Raw genomic sequence first — 4,976 nt, forward strand, 5'->3', positions numbered from 1 at the left:
AGAAACAGTAAAGACAATTAACAAGGACCCAACAACACAGACAAATGCACAAACACAAAAGTTAACAAGGACATAATAACACAGACCAGCGCACAAAGCAATGAACAAGAACACGGTAAGAGACAAATGTTCCAGTGCGGCCTCAGACAAAACAGAAAGTAACCCGAAGGGCTGGCAGCCGGCCCTCCTTACAGACGAGGACTCCTGTCCTCCTTACAGATGAGGAACTCTGTCCTCCAGGCAAGGGCAAGGGACGTCTCCTCAAGACCCCCGGTCGACGGCCCACCAGTGCGTCCACCTAAGCCAATGCCGACCCAATACAGATTGGAATTCCTACAGGTAAAGTACAGTTTACAGCTCTCAGAAAATACGCGCGCAAAAGGTGGAAAAAGTTGAGTGCACTCACCACGCGTGAAACCCTCCGGATGAAGTCCTGGGGATCTCTCGGATCCCGGAAGAGCCCCCAAATGTTGTCCCCAAGATTGCGAATCCGAGAAACCACCAAGGAGCGGATACCGATGCAAACACACGAGGGTTTATCTGCAAGCTCGAGCTTGGGTCCAAGTATACCCGACACAGCGGAGCAGGGACTTGGACCCCGAGACCAAGAGGCGTAGCAGCTTTATAGGGGCCAGTGGCCAGTGGCCAGTGGGATTGTAATATACCCAGAAAGTTGCACAGTTATGTCGGTCCACACGCAGGTGGCCGATTGAATTACATCTTACCCTATAGTATCCATTTGAACTGGCCTATCACTCTGGTCAGAATGGGTGCACAGTTTTGGTGGGCACAAGGCGGGGTTACATTGTTATGAGCCGATTTCTGATTAGGGTGTGCCCAGCGGCTTGACTAGGGTGGGGCAGCGCCTTAAGCAATAAGCAGGTCCTGTGGGGGTGATACAGGAGGTGGCGGGTGCAGCACAAAATGGAGTTAGTCCTGCTCTACTTGTCCAGGGGCAGGGGATTTTTGTTAAACTTCCTGAGTCCCACAGACTTGTAGTCCAAACTCTATCTTCTTTGAGGTAGATAGCAGCACACATCTCTGTTCAGTTCTTTCAGCTTCCTGGAGTCAGTGATCAGCCAAAAATTTGTTCATAGTTTATATTCATTTTGAGGTTTCATTGTGGCTTCTTACTTTCCAGGATTTCTCTAATTTTACAGCTGCTCTGCCAGCCCTAATGTTTATTCTCTGATTCCTCAAAGGAGTAAATTGTGGGTTTGTCCTTGATAAGTGGACTAAAATATCCTCTTAGGCATAAGGCCACAGACTTGCAATTCTAACCCAGCACTGTTCCTGTCTTTTTAGGGGTGACTTCTCTCCAGTTCCTTTAAAGGAACTTTCAAATAGTTCTTTTCTATTTTTTGCCCCATTTATAATTGTTATCTGAAGGAAGGTTAGTTTGACCAAACTATTACACTATTAATGGAAGCCAGAACTTCCCTTCTCTTACTTTTTAACCACATATTTGAACTTATTTCCTTAACATATGTAACTATATTTATAGCATAGATTTAGCTACTACTTATTCCCTTCGTTCCCTCAAAAAACATGTCAGGTAATGTTAGTAGGATTCCATTTTTCTTCTTGCCTTCAGTAGACCATATTTCAAGTTGAGAATTCATTTAGAATTTTAGTTCCAGGTTTGGTACTTTATTTCTGAATGCCAGTTTATCAAGGAGTAGTACTATGTGTCCAAAATAATTTTCACTCAGAAATTTGAGAAGTTTGAAAAGGAGCCTGAGGGAGTCTCTGGACCACAACCATTTATTTTGACTTGTGAAAAAACTCTCCAGTTTGTCTTGCTTAGGATCCTGTAATCTTAATAATTTAATTAATAATCTTAATTTTGTATACTTATATACCACAATTTAATAATTTTGTTTTCAGGATTAGAAGAGAAGGCATCAACAAGACTGCTAAATGCATTGCATGGCCTAGGGTATATATTCCATAAGTGCTAGTTACCACTCTGTTCACATTGATGATTGTCTTCATGGAAATACATATCCAAAGTCAGTGCCCAGCTCATTTGGTTTTAAGCCAGTAGTACATACCTTTTTTTTTTTTAATTGGAGTTCAATTTGCCAACATATAGCATAACACCCAGTGCTCATCCCGCCAAGTGCCCCCCTCATTGCCCATCACCCAGTCACCCCAACCCCCCGCTCACTTCCCCTGCCACTACCCCTTATTCATTTCCCAGAGTTAGCTGTCTCTCATGTTTTGTCACCCTCACTGATATTTTCACTCATTTTCTCTCCTTTCCCTTTATTCCCTTTCACTAATTTTTTATATTTCCCAAATGAACGAGGCCATATAATGTTTGTCCTTTTCCGATTGACTTATTTCACTCAGCATAATACCCTCTAGGTCCCTCCACGTCAAAGCAAATGGTGGGTATTTGTCATTTCTAATGGCTGAGTAATACTCCATTGTATACATAAACCACATCTTCCTTATCCATTCATCTTTCGATGGACACCAGGCTCCTTCCACAGTTTGGCTATTGTGGACATAATAGCTGCTATAAACATCGGGGTGCAGGTGTCCTGGCGTTTCATTGCATCTGTATCTTTGGGGTGAATCCCCAGCAGTGCAATTGCTGGGTCATAGGGCAGATCTATTTATGACTCTTTGAAGAACCTCCACATAGTTTCCCAGAGTGGCTGCACCAGTTCACATTCCCACCAACAGTGTAAGAGGGTTCCCTTTTCTCCGCATCCTCTCCAACATTTGTTGTTTCCTGTCTTGTTAATGTTCCCCATTCTCACTGGTGTGAGGTGGTATCTCATTGTGGTTTTGATTTGTATTTCCCTGATGGCCAGTGATACGGAGCATTTTTTCATGCGCTTGTTGGCCATGTCTATGTCTTCCTCTGTGAGATTTCTCTTCATGTCTTGTGCCCATTTCATGATTGGATTGTTTGTTTCTTTGGTGTTGAGTTTAAGAAGTTATTTACAGATCTTGGATACTAGCCCTTTATCTGAAAGGTCATTTGCAAATATCTTCTCCCATTCTGTAGATTGTCTTTTAGTTTTGTTGACTGTTTCTTTTGCTGTGCAGAAGCTTCTTATCTTGATTAAGTCCCAATAATTCATTTTTGCTTTTGTTTCTCTTCATGGATGTATCTTGCAAGAAGTTGCTGTGGCCAAGTTAAAAAAGGGTGTTGCCTGTGTTCTCTAGGATTTTGATGGAATCTTGTCTCACATAGTAGTACATACTTAAATCCATAGATGAAAATATTAAATTTGTCACAGCTTATATTTCTCTATTAAAGTACAACAATGTTTAATATGTTGTCAATTTGGATATTCCCATATAAAAAAATATGAATGTAAACATCACTGAGTTTTAGACAATGGAAAATAAAATTATATACTGAGAAACATGCCTCCAGTGATTGTTTAAAAAAAAGTGAAATGAGTTTGTCTTCCAGCCAACAGTTCTTGCCAATGAAGAGTCTGTTACCAATATGTTTTTGGGAGAGGGTCCATGATGTATGTATGTGTGTGTATATAATTTTTAAGTTTCACAAACAGTTAAATCTGTTTCTTGCTGTAGTAGTCTAAGAGCTTTGTTTTGTTTTGTTTTAAGATTTTATTTATTCATGAGAGACACACAGAGGCAGAGGGAAAGGCAGGCTCCCTGCAGGGAGCCCGATGTGGGACTGTCTCCCAGGACCCCGGGATCATGACCTGAGCCAAAGGCAGATGCTCAACCACTGAGCCACCCAGGTGCCCTGTATTCCAAGAGTTCTTAAGCATGAAATCTAAAACCCTGTCCATAAAAGAAAAAATTAGTGAATTGGGTTTTATCAAAATTAAAGGCTTTCGCTCTGCACAAGACACTGTTAAGACTACTGTTAAGACTACTCAGGTGGTTTTATTTTATTTTATTTTTATTTTTATTTATTTTTTTTACTCAGGTGGTTTTAAACAGAGCTTTGAGAGAGCAGTGGCTGAAAGGAGATGGGCTTGTATAGGAAGAGAGGATTGACTTTGGTCTTGAAAGAACTGTTCTGCCTGATACTTATGTGCTGGAAACAAATTGAATTGCAGATTTGGTTTTGAAATCTGGCCTTGGCTCAATGTAGCTCTGTAACCATGGCAAGTTTGGAACAACATGGAGTATGAATAAATAAATCCTATGTATTTGTAAACTAAGGATGATGCTATCCTTCTTGTCTCCCTTACTGGGCCTTTTTCTGAGACGATGAGACCATTTGTATGAAAACACATTGAATATAGCACTAATACAAGGAGAGAGAGGGACTATTACAGTATTTCCACCTGCTCCAATGCTGAGACGATCCAGTAACATTGTGTGAGAAAAGGATTTAAGCAGTATGACCTACTACATATTTAATAACAAATTTTTTTAAAGTCATTTTATTGTTATAATTATGTTAAGAATAAACTCTTAAGGACTGAAACTCTCAAGAGCCAAAGAAGGATTGAGTTTTGGACCACATCATTGGATGGTAGAAAGGGGTAGGGTTTCTATTGGGATGGAAGAGGAGGGGGGTCAGAGAAGATCCCCACAGTATTGTTTGAGCTACCCTGCATTTCTCTTTGTGGTCTCTGCCCTGGGGGACTCCTCCACTTTGAGGAATGTGGAGTGATTTAAAATGCATCCACTTTAGTGTGAGGAGAGGAAGCAAGATCTGACTGATCCTGCAACTGACTGATAGGAAAAGAAGTCCGTTTTCCAGTCTGTATTCTTGACCATGTGGAATTTATTGAGAAAGAAAAGAATGTTGAGAGATGGGGTAAGGGAAGACAGATGACAGAGAAAAATGGGAAACAGCATGGATAGGAGAAGAAAAGTGAAGTATTTGCACATTCTGTCTAACACTCAGGCAGAGGCAGATGTGATTAGTTGTTGACTGGGGAAGAAACAAAACATAAATTGGGCCATATTGGGTGATGGAGGATTTTTGCTGCCTGAGTCAGGGTAGGAAGCAAGGGCATAGGCTT

This window comes from Nyctereutes procyonoides, unplaced genomic scaffold (assembly GCF_905146905.1).
Source record: "Nyctereutes procyonoides isolate TBG_1078 unplaced genomic scaffold, NYPRO_anot_genome, whole genome shotgun sequence".
NCBI lineage: Eukaryota > Metazoa > Chordata > Mammalia > Carnivora > Canidae > Nyctereutes > Nyctereutes procyonoides.